The sequence below is a fragment of the Callorhinchus milii genome, unplaced genomic scaffold (assembly GCF_018977255.1).
Source record: "Callorhinchus milii isolate IMCB2004 unplaced genomic scaffold, IMCB_Cmil_1.0 Scaffold5, whole genome shotgun sequence".
NCBI lineage: Eukaryota > Metazoa > Chordata > Chondrichthyes > Chimaeriformes > Callorhinchidae > Callorhinchus > Callorhinchus milii.
Genome location: NW_024704746.1, coordinates 6,261,960 through 6,274,313, shown reverse-complemented (window position 1 = coordinate 6,274,313; position 12,354 = coordinate 6,261,960). Strand labels below are relative to the sequence as shown.

General features: G+C 47.4%; 1 protein-coding gene across 3 annotated transcripts in view; it reads right to left on the bottom strand.

Moving 5' to 3' along the window:
- The window catches only part of fam20b (FAM20B glycosaminoglycan xylosylkinase), a 48,715-nt gene extending 37,787 nt beyond the window's left edge, over window positions 1-10,928 (bottom strand). The window contains exon 1 of one of the 3 annotated variants that reach the window (XM_007902972.2): window positions 10,848-10,928. The gene's annotated coding sequence lies outside the window, so the exon portion shown is untranslated. Of the gene's footprint in view, window positions 1-10,487; window positions 10,631-10,847 lie in introns of those variants that run through there. The other 2 variants (XM_042335981.1, XM_042335979.1) reach the window with 2 other exon arrangements.
- Window positions 10,929-12,354: the final 1,426 nt, after the last annotated feature.

Sequence of the window (12,354 nt, the reverse complement as noted above, 5' to 3'; positions counted from 1 at the left end):
CATGGAGGGCTTTGAAGGTGAGGACCAGGATCTTGAAATGTATACTCTGTGTGATGGGAAGCCACTGGAGTCGGGCAAGAATGGGGGCGATAGGTCACGGAGCCTGGTGCGGGAGAGGACAAGGGCTGCAGAGTTCTGGATTGATCTGCAGCCTGTGGAGGGAGGAGTTGGAGAGTTGACAAGCGAGGAGTTTGCATAGTCAAGCCTGGATGTTATGAATAAGTGTATGAGGGTTTCGGCAGCCTGCGATGTGAGAGAGTGGCGGAGCCGGGTGATGTTGCGGAGGTGGGAGAAGGCAGAGCGGGTCATGGCACGGACGTGGGGTAGAAAGGATAGTTGAAAGTCAAACAAGACACCAGTGAGGTGGAGTGTGCATCCATGGATGGTGATGCTGTCCACGCCTGAAGCGTGGAGGCACTGACAGGAGCCAATCAGGAGGGCCTCTGTCTTGTTGACATTCAACTGAACAAAGTTAGCTCTCATCCAGCACTTGATGTCTGACAGACATTCTGTCAAGTCATCAGTGGTCCTGGAGTTAAGAGTGGAAGCAAAGCAGTACAGTTGGGTGTCATTCACATACATTTGGAAGTTGACCCCATGTTTGCGGATGATGTCACCAAGAGGGAGTACTGTTAGATATAGATATTGAAGAGGAGGGGACTAAGGACTGAGCCCTGAAGAACGCTGCATGAGACCGTGCAGGGCTAGAGGAGAAACCTTTTGTTGAGATGAAGTGGGGGCGGTGTGAGAGGTACGTTCTGAACCATTCAAGGACAGAGTCATGAAGGTTGAGATGAGAGGAGAGGCGGTGGATGAGAATAGAGTGGTCAACGGTGTCGAAGGCAACAGAGAGGTCAAGGAGGATGAGGAGGCAGAGGGAGCCTCCTTGTAAGCCTGAATCAACAACAACAAGAAGATTACATTTGTATTGCGCCTTTCAAGTCAGGAGGATGTCCCAAGGGGCTGGAGAGAGTACAGCATTTCAGACCCGAGCTGGGGTTGGGGGGGTAAGGGAGGTGGCCGATGGCATGGTTGAAGAGGAGGGTCTTGAGGCGGGACTTGAAGGAGGCTAAGGAGGAAGCGAGGCAGAGTGACTAGGGGATGGAATTCCAGAGGTTGGCTGACGGCTCTCCCGCCAATGGTAGAGCGGGTGGGATCATTCAAAAAAAAAAATTTGAATCGTTCAAAAGGGAAGTCGACAAGCACCTTAGTTGTAAGAACAACAACTTGCACTCTTCACATCGGATAATGTCTCGGAGAGTTTTAAAACAAGTGGATTAGATGACGAGCAAGGGAGAAGTGGGAGGAGGTGGAGACCACAGGTACGGTTGAATAGGTAGATTTTAAGACGGGAGATAGATTTTAAGAGATGGAGAGTGAGGCAGAAGGGTGGAGGAAGAGTATTCCAGAAATGAGGGGGATAAGCAGAGTTTTGGATCAGTTGGAGCTTATAGCTATGGAGGCTAGTCAAGAGTACATTAGAAAAGTCCAGGTGGGAGTTATTCAAGGTGTGCGTCAGGGTTTCAGCAGTATAATTGGTGGAAGCAGGCAATGCGACAGAGGTAGAGAAAAGCAGTCTTGGTCAGAGATTGAATGTGAAAGAGAACAGAAGAGCTGAGATTTGGACCAGATAGCAAAATTCAGTGAACTTGAACAGGTCAGCGACAAAAGTGAGGTGACATTGGCAGTTCATCCACATACTTGTGGAAGTTAATTCCGTGTCTATAGATTACGTCACCAAGAAGGAGCTTGTAGATGAGGATGGAATCATCGATGGATCCCTGAAGTTATTCATAGGTGATCATGGAAGGACAAAAGGAGAAATCCTTTGAGGAGATGAAGTGGAGGTGGTTTGTCAGGTAAGTTTGGAACCAAGAGAATGTGGTCCTATTGCACCACAGTGGATGAGGGATGAGAGGAAGATGGAGTGATCAACAGTATCCAACTTAGCAGAGAGGACAAAGAGCTAGAGGGATTCCTCGTCATAGAGAGAGAACACAACTGGATTAATTTTAAAAATGTAATTCAGTAAAATAAATGCAACATGATACCCAGAATAGCTCCTACTGTGCAGCAACTTTCTGTTTCTATTTTTGTTTAGCAAAAGTTAAAATTCATTACAGCTTAGAACCTATGTAGACTATAAGTTACAAACCACCTTCAAATCCCCTGACAAATGACAAATGCTGCTTGACTTGGGAGAATGACAATAACTTGCACTATAAAGTAGTGTGCCTTTCATGCAGCGTAATGTATTGAAGTGATTAACAGGGACAGTGTAAATCCCCAAGGAAGGTAGAAATGTGACAAAACACAGTTGAAGAGAAAGCTCTTTAGAAAGGTTTTTTAAAATAGGGAAACAGAGCACATGGTAAAAGCCTGAAGGATAATGGCTGAAAATTATTCAACATTAATGGATAAAGAGGACAAGGGACATGAAAAGATCCCAGGTTGCAGAGCAATTGGAGTGTGCGGAAGAGCGAGGCTGGAGAGACAGTGAGGAGGAAGAGTACAGAGGATTTGAAAGTCAGAAGCATCTTGACATCAAGAGAACAAGAAGCCAGTGGATTCTGGGAAGGAGAGACACCCAGAACATAGTTGGGGAAGAGGATACAGACTGCGGAGTTCTGAATGAGCTATGCTTATGGAGGTCAGATCAAGTGAGGCCATCGAATAAAAGCCATTGAGAGATCAAATCTCAAGGTGACAAGGTGTGATTGAGTGTTTCGATCTTGTTGAGGATGAGATCATGATAAAGGCGAGTCATAAGAACAAAATAGGAGCAGGAGTAGGCCATTTGGCCCCGCGAGCCTGCCCCGCGATTCGATAAGATCATGGCTGATCTTCTGACCTAACTCTAATTACCTGCCATATCCCCATATCCCCTAATCCCTCTATTTTTTAAAAATCTATCAGTCTCAGCCTTGAAAAGGACTGAGCATCTACAGCCTTCTGGGGTAATGAATTCCATAAATTTACTACCCTCTAAGTGAAGAAATGTTTCCTCAACTCTGTTCTAAAAGGCTGACCCTTCATTTTAAGACTGTGACCCCTGGTTATAGATTCTCCTACCAGGGGAAACAGACCCTCAGTGTCCACTTTATCCGGCCCTTTAAGAATCTCATGTTTCAATAAGATCTCCCCTAATTCTTCTGTACTCTAGAGAATACAGCCCTAGTTTATTCAGCCTATCCTCAAAGGTCAGTCCCCTCAAACCAGGAACTAACCGAGTGAATCTACGCTGCACCCCCTCTAAGGCAATTATGTCCTTTTTTAAATAAGGAGACCCAAACTGCACACAATACTCTAGATGCGGTCTCATCAAGGCCCTATACAGTTGAGTCATGTTCCACAGTCGGTGAGAAAAGTATTTTGGTCAAGGATATTAAGCTTGAAAGAGAATTGAGAACTAAGGTTGTGCATTGGGTTGTTGAGCCCGAGTGAGCAACTAGAGAAGTTGATTAAATCAGAATCAAGAAACCACTGGCAAGAGCCGAGCGATAAGACTTCAGTTTTACCTACACTCAGGAAAAGGAAGTTAAGGTTCACTACAGACTTTGCCTGATATGCAACTGGTCAGAATATAACAGCAATAAATCTTACTTTTTTGGGAAGGACAGGAGTGGACACCAAGCAAAGGAGGGGAAATGACCATAGGAATGCTTGAAGAGGTAGGATGTAAGGCAGGAATTGAAGACAGAACAAAAAGAGAGGTAGAGGGATTAAGTTGCAGGGTTTAGAGGGCTGGGAATGAGCAGCAAACCCAAGTTAGAGGAGTGGAGGGTGTGTGGTGGAACATTGTAGAGATAAGAATATGCCACAGAGTGCCAGAGATTTCTAAGTGTGGACCTTGAAATCGATCCACTGGGAGGCAGGGAAGACTGGCAAGGACTGGAGTGATGGGTGTGGGTGAGGATACGTGGCAGAGTTTTGGATGAGTGGCAGCAGTTAATGGTGAAGCTAGGCTTGCTAGAGAGAATCAAGGGTGGAGCCAGACAGGTAGAGTTGGGTATCATCAATGTGACCTCTATGCCTCTGGATGATGTCAATAACAAGGAGCTTGGAGATGAGAAAAAGGAGAAGAAAAAGAATAGAGCCCTGGGGTACACTGTAATGTGCTAGGGCCAGGAAGAGGAACTAGTTTGTTGGAGGACATGACATCGAGAAATCTTGGACTTTGACATTCTGCAAGCGTGGAGAAATAGCAATTTTTTTAGAATTTCATTAAAATTTACAATTAGAATTTACAATGCTATAACAAAATCCAGTGATGTACTCTTATATCTCAGCCATTTCTGAATCACATAAAATCTGTAGTTATTTAGTAGAGTGCTCTATCGAACAACTATTACACAAAGAATTATTGATGGTTGAGTGTGACCATTAAAGCTATAAATTTAAGACATTCACACAACATTGTAAAATGCAATAGAAAAGCAGAAGTGGTTTATGGAGGTCATGCAAACAAAGAATAAAATGACAAGCTTATTATTCCATACACTCTCTCCCACCCAAGCAGCAAAGTTAAAGGTCAACTACGATGTTAATCTCAATAATATTAGTCACTGGCTCACAGTGCAACAAAAGATAATATTTGACTGTGGATCTGATACAGTATCGTAGTACTTTTAGATGGGTTTGGATGGAATTCACTGCAGCATTCAACAAACTTGTAATTTTAGTTCTACTTACATTTTACTACACTCCGAAACTATGGAACTCTCTGCCTCAATCCCTCCGCCTTGCCCATCTTCAGACCACACCTGAAGACCTTCCTCTTCGACTGTGGATATGGTCACCTCAATTCTATCCCTGGCTCAGCGTCAAGCTCCACCACTGTTAAACACTCCAAAACGTGCAAATGGCACTATATAAATGCAAGTTGTTGGTGGTTAGATTGTTATTCCACTTCATTACCAACCATATGTTATTTAACAATTCTATGGTTCTCACCACCAACTGAGGATGGCTAATAATAGTCAATTATCTTTCTTCTTAGTTTACATCCTCTCCATGCCATGCAATGAGTTAATGGACAACAATCTCCCAAAATAAAATTGGTCATTCACTCTACGGTTGTTTGTGGGATAGTGCTGTGTGTAAATTGGCTGCCACGTTCGCCTACAGAACACCGTGCTTCACAGTAAAATCCTGTGAAATGCTTTGAGACGCCTCGATGATTTGATAAGACGCTATATCAGATGCAAATGCAAGAATTATGCAGACAAATTGTTCATAAAGCTGTTACAAGTGCAGCAGAATACAATTACTATAAAAGCCAATATTGTCATATCTGAAAACTTCTTTGCACCAGAATAATTCATGTAGTGCTACATAACATTGTGATATCATTGTGCATTTTCTAGTTCAGCTGCTAAAACTACAGCTAACTGTAACATGAATAGAGCAGCTTCCAGAATTACAAAGAACAACTTCAATGAGGACCCTATCTTACTTCCCAATCCACCCCTGGCGCCTCCGCTCGACTGGCACCGGCCTCCTGCTCATTTCTTGCACCCTCCGCCCCAACATTGGAGGTCGCACTTTCATTCACTACGCCCCGAGAATCTGGAACACTGTCCCTCGGTCCCTCCGCCTTGCCCCCTCTCTCCCCTTTTTCAAGTCCCGCCTGAAAACCTTCCTCTTCGATTGTGCTTACGACCACCATCCCCCCGCTTCGGATTCAGGTTCAGCCACTGTTAAAATGCTCTGAGACGCTACCCTGCGTGGAGGGCGCTATATAAATGCAAGTTGTTGTTGATGACCCCACCAAGAAGTTAGAACTTGTAGCAATTATTGTTGTGTCAAACTATGGGAGCAGTGCCTCAAATAGGTGGGGGTCCATGAGGTGTAAATGGGATGCGATAAGAGTCTGGATCCATACATCTGACCAACAACAGATGTAATCGTGGGTTTACCCAGCCATCCTAAATTAGGCTCCCTAGCAACTCGTGCAATACTTGAGGAAAAGGATAGAACAGTTTTCTGTTCCTCACCACTGATATTCTTCACCCTGATGAGCACAAACCTTATCAAATAAAGATATTTACCTATAGTGCCAATACGGGAAGTAGATACAGATATGTTAAAATGTAGCATTTTACCTGAGGTAGCATCTTAATAAGCTCTACTTTTAGGAAACCTGAGGTAACAGTAGAGTTTAATGAAAATACCTCAGAAATCCGGTTAAAATTTTAATTTTGCAGAGTACACAATAGCTTGGGCTTAAACAGTCAACATCCCTGCAAATGTTCTCCTTTTCCTTGTTCAAATTCAGTCTATAATACAAATTTATACAGCCCTATCAGGAAGATGTCCTATAGCAATTAAAATTGCTGGTTGGGGAAAGCTTGCAATAGGAGCCAGTGGGCGGAGAGAGAAAAGATGACCGAAAGCAATCAATGAGTTACATCTCGAGACGGACCTTGAATGAGATGAGGGAGAGAGCAAGTGATCGGGACTACGGGATAGCGTTTGAGAGAGTGGGTACAGAATGTCAGAAGGCCTACACACCGCACCTATGGTAGAGCGGATAGGGCTGAGGACATGAAGCAGACCAGTGCTTGCCAAGCAAAGGGAGCAGCCAGGTCAGTAGGGTTGAAGGAGACCGCCATGGTAGGGTGGGGAGATTATGGAGAAATTAAAGGCACAAACAATGATCTTAAATTCCATCTCCTGGGAGATGGGAAGGCAATGGAACTGAGGATGGGGCTGATAGGCTTGCGGAGATAGTCTTGCCAGTACAGTATGGCTGTTTAGTGCATAAAGTTGGGGGCGTGCAGGAAATAACCCATTTTTTCTATAGTTCATCTCAAAACATTGTTAAATTGGAAAGCAACACATTCTGAATTAATTCTTGGCATGGTGCTTGAGATGCCACATTGATGTCCATTGGTAATCAGTTGACAATGATTACAGCTATATGAATTGTGGTCACAAGTTAGTTATATAAAAAGTACTTCCACTAATTTTAGCTACAATCATTGGCTGTTATTAGCGTCTGATCCAACTTGTGGGCTCAGCAACTGCGTTAAAAATACTGATTTCTGAAGTTCCAACAACTATTAGATTGAAAATTGACAAAAAAATTGAAATTGGGATATGGACTCACGGATACAAGTTGCCTTCATACACAAACAATGACAATTTTTTAAAACTATTTGACCATGAGGTGCATTAGAGGCAAATCTGACAACTCTACATGCTCTCCTTGCAGGAAGGCAGGGTAACTCGATAATAATTAGGAGTGGAAACCCTGTCTGATTTCTCTCGTCCATAGACCAGAACAGCAAGTAATACTGTAATCCCCTAACATGCTGGATATCAGGTAACTGGAAATCCAATCTCAGTAATTTCCTAGTTCTCTCTTTTTAACCTCCATCTTTAAAACTAAAATCTATAATGTAAAAATTCTAAAGACTTATTGTTGTTCCTTAGTTGTGCACATGTGCGACGTTGCCAGCTTTGTTTCCAACCATGTGCTGAGTCCCAGATACAGGTAATGCCCACGGCCAAAGTTCCACTCAATATTTAAGACCTTTGCACGAACCAAACCAGAAACGCCACATACGCACACCACAGCAATCCAGTATCTCAATGACCACATCCAATTTCTGCATGGAAAAAGTGTACGATTAATTGGACAAATGGTTAATTGGCATGCAGATAATTGTATGCACTGATTTATACTGTACACTCAGAACTTCACACCACCACATTAGTGACACATTAGTAAATTCTATCATAATACAACAGTCATTAGACAATGATAGATATCATTTTCCTTCAAGCCACAATTACATTTCCCAACATCTTATCCAGGTTGGTACCACTAAGCAACCTAGTTATTAAGATGCAAAACACTGGTGACAATTAGAACTGTAATATTGCACAGCTATAGTTACATTAAATATGTTCAACCCAAATTAATTGTGAACTCATCTCATTGTTCATGGAACTCATCTCATTGTTTATGGTGCTTTGCAGATTAGTTGCAAAAGTCTTTTTTTAAGGTTAAAGACACAAGATATTAAGTACAAGTTATTTTTATTAATAATCCTTGGATTCGATATAGGACCTTATCACATCTTCGAGACATCTCAAAGCACTTAACAGAATATACTGTAAAGTGAATTAACTGTATGTTTTGTGGGCGAAACACGGCAGCCAATTGCACACAACAATGTCCCACAGACAGTCGTGGATTGAGTATCCAAATTTTTTTATTTTTTTGGAGGGATTGTTAACCCTGGAAAATCGAATAACAACCGATTTAAAATTATTTTAATGCCAACATCTTATCCATTTGTGAAGTTGCACATCCTGTACAGGTTTGACACTTACTGCTTAGTCTCGACTCAGTGCCAATCTACAGTTCAAATAACTGCCATATGGTCATTACACAAACATAAAGCTGCCACGCAGGCAGATAGCACAAAGTGAGATCTGATTCAACTTTCCACACTTAAATGGAAGTAGATCACTAATTAAGGGATAAAATGGAGGTGGGGGCAGATTGATTGGGGCAATATAAATAAAGTGAAGAACGGAAAGGGGTGAAAGGAGCAGACTGACAGGGGAATGGGGGGAGGAACAGACTGACAGGGGAATGGGGGGAGGAACAGACTGACAGGGAATGGGGGGGGACAGACTGACAGGGGAATGGGGGGAGGAACAGACTGACAGGGGAATGGGGGGAGGAACAGACTGACAGGGGAATGGGGGGGGACAGACTGACAGGGGAATGGGGGGAGGAACAGACTGACAGGGGAATGGGGGAGGAACAGACTGACAGGGGAATGGGGGGAGGAACAGACTGACAGGGGAATGGGGGGGAAACCAGACTGACAGGGGAATGGGGGGAGGAACAGACTGACAGGGGAATGGGGGGAGGAACAGACTGACAGGGGAATGGGGGGAGGAACAGACTGACAGGGGAATGGGGGGGGGTAAACCAGACTGACAGGGGAATGGGGGGAGGAACAGACTGACAGGGGAATGGGGGGAGGAACAGACTGACAGGGGAATGGGGGGAGGAACAGACTGACAGGGGAATGGGGGGGGGTACAGACTGACAGGGGAATGGGGGGGTACAGACTGACAGGGGAATGGGGGGAGGAACAGACTGACAGGGGAATGGGGGGGAAACCAGACTGACAGGGGAATGGGGGGGGGAACAGACTGACAGGGAAATGGGGGGGAAACCAGACTGACAGGGGAATGGGGGGGAAACCAGACTGACAGGGGAATGGGGGGGGGAACAGACTGACAGGGGAATGGGGGGGGGGTACAGACTGACAGGGGAATGGGGGGAGGAACAGACTGACAGGGGAATGGGGGGAGGAACAGACTGACAGGGGAATGGGGGGGGTACAGACTGACAGGGGAATGGGGGGGGGAACAGACTGACAGGGGAATGGGGGGGTACAGACTGACAGGGGAATGGGGGGAGGAACAGACTGACAGGGGAATGGGGGGGTACAGACTGACAGGGGAATGGGGGGAGGAACAGACTGACAGGGGAATGGGGGGGTACAGACTGACAGGGGAATGGGGGGGGAAACCAGACTGACAGGGGAATGGGGGGGGAACAGACTGACAGGGGAATGGGGGGGGGAACAGACTGACAGGGGAATGGGGGGAGGAACAGACTGACAGGGGAATGGGGGGAGGAACAGACTGACAGGGGAATGGGGGGAGGAACAGACTGACAGGGGAATGGGGGGGGTACAGACTGACAGGGAATGGGGGGAGGAACAGACTGACAGGGGAATGGGGGGGGTACAGACTGACAGGGGAATGGGGGGAGGAACAGACTGACAGGGGAATGGGGGGAGGAACAGACTGACAGGGGAATGGGGGGGGTACAGACTGACAGGGGAATGGGGGGGGTACAGACTGACAGGGGAATGGGGGGAGGAACAGACTGACAGGGGAATGGGGGGGGGAACAGACTGACAGGGGAATGGGGGGAGGAACAGACTGACAGGGGAATGGGGGTGGGGGGGGGCAGACTGACAGGGGAATGGGGGGGGGGAACCAGACTGACGGGGGAATAATAATAATAATAATCCTTGCAATTGATACAGTGCTTTACCACGTTGTTGAGACATCTTAAAATGGGAGCGAGGATAAGGACCGGAGTTATATGGGGGGATAAGGGACAGACGAACAAGGCAATGGGTGGGGGGGGGGGGGGGGGTAGGTTGACAGGGGATGGGGGTCGGGGGGGTCGGGGTAAGGACACACTGTCAGGGGAATCGGGTGGGGAGAGATGAGGACCGGCTGACAAGAGGCACGGGAGGAGGGAGTTGGTGGTGCAGACTGACAAGGAAACGGAGGGGTAAATAAATAATGTCCTGCCCGCCCCGGGGGGGAGAGTACCGGATAAAAGCGGGGAGGAGGGAGGGAGTGAGGGAGTGAAGCCGAGCAGAGCCCCCGATGGCCGAAACACACACCGTTCGGAACACGAAAACAAGAAGTAAAACCTGAGGCCTTGAAAACTGAAGACACGGGGGGTGGGGGTGTGGTGTTGCTCGGGGGCCCCTCTCTCTCCCTCTCGGGCAGGGCCGCCGCCGCCGCCGCCGACTTGACTGACTTGAGACCGCGGTTTGACCGTTGGTCTCGGGCGGCGCGAGGCCGTCACTCAGCGCCCGCGCGCTCCGGGACTCAGAGTGAGTGACAGGACAGACACACACACACACACACACGCTCGCGCGCGCGCGCGGCCCGGGCTCTGGAGCAGCAGCTGCAGGAGCTGCAGCAGTAAGGGATCGCCCGCGCAAAGCCTTCCCAATGCAATCTGTATCGAAACAAAAAAAAAACCCTCTCCCACTGTGCAGTCTCACCTTTGCTAAAATCGTTGCCGCTTCCGATACGAAAGGAGAGGGAGGGAGAGGGAGAGAAAAAAAATCGATTCCACGCCAGCAGCTGCGAGTTTCGCTTTTTAATGGGAGGGGGGAGGCAACTTATCTGTTCGGAGGGAGGGAGGGAGGGAGAGGGAGGTGTTGTTGCTGCTGCTGCTGCTGCGGGGGGGAGGGCGAGCAGTGGAGCAATTATGGGAACAGTTCAGCTTCAGATCGGCCTACACTGCAGCATTGCCAACAGCGAGGATAAACTGCAGCAACATTGCCCCTAATGTTGGGGCAACAGGCGAATGCAAAGTTGTGGGTGAAACCGATCAATGTAATACAGAACACCCCCCCCCCCCCCCCCCCCCCGCAAGGCACCCAGTTCCCGGTCATCTTGTACATGACCGTAGTTCACCCTTGCGGCTCGATACAGCGCTCTTTCCGCGTCTTCCGAACGTCTCGGAGCGCTTCGCGGAACAGACTGCAAAGTGAATCGGCTGTTGTGTTGCGCGGGCGAAGCCGGTCGCTCGCCCTTCGCCGAGCTAAACCAAACGGGAGAAAGGCGAGCGGTGCATTGGTGTGATGGTGGCTTTTACTCACCGGTTTTCACCCCCCCCCCGCTCGCATGCAACGAAAGCCTTAGAAACAGCAGCTGCTTAAGCCCCTCTGCAAAACAAGCGAGGTGGATGCCAGGCACTGGATGTACCGACGCTCGTTCACAACTTGGGACTCCAGGTTCCGCTTTCCAGCAGCCGTCACCCCGAGCCTCACAGGGTTTCCTCATCGGCTCTCTGGCGGACATCTGCCATAAGCGTGGTGGGAGGACCCTCACAAGCTGAAATTGCAAACATCATCTGACAAGCTCTCTGCTGCTCGTCTCCGTAGCACCACCTTTTATGATGGGCCATTGGCTTGCAGGGTTAACCAGAGCTAAGTGGGAAAAATCCCTGCCCCCCCAGCGTGAGTCCATTATCGACAGTCCCTTGGAATATTGCTGACCTACCCGGCTCAGCAACAGCGGATCAACTCGACTTCAATTCCGTTGCCAGGCAGGTCACCTTGGAGCCGGCTCAGTCCCCGGGACCACACTTACCTCCCACTCCAATCCAGGATGATCGGGCGCTATATAAATGTAATTTGTTAAAAAAAAAATTGTGCTGCTGAGCAGGCTGGCAATGAGATTTCCTGCAGGAATCATTTTCTCCTTATCAAATCCGTCGCTTTGGGCTAAGACCACTCACTCCCATCAATACAAAAATAGTCCTGAGTTGAGGAATGTGAATTCCACCCCTCCTCAGCAGATTAATCGGGGGTGTGGGGGGGGGGAAGAAATATTCAAACAGAATATTTCTATTCCTCAAGGGAAGATAAAGATGGTGTCAATTTAGATCTGAAAGGGACGTTGCATTTCCCAGCAGGGAGCATTGCCACCTAATTAATTAATTGGTTCAATTCACAAATTCGGCTCAACATCACAAACTTTATACAACTTTCTATTTTCCCT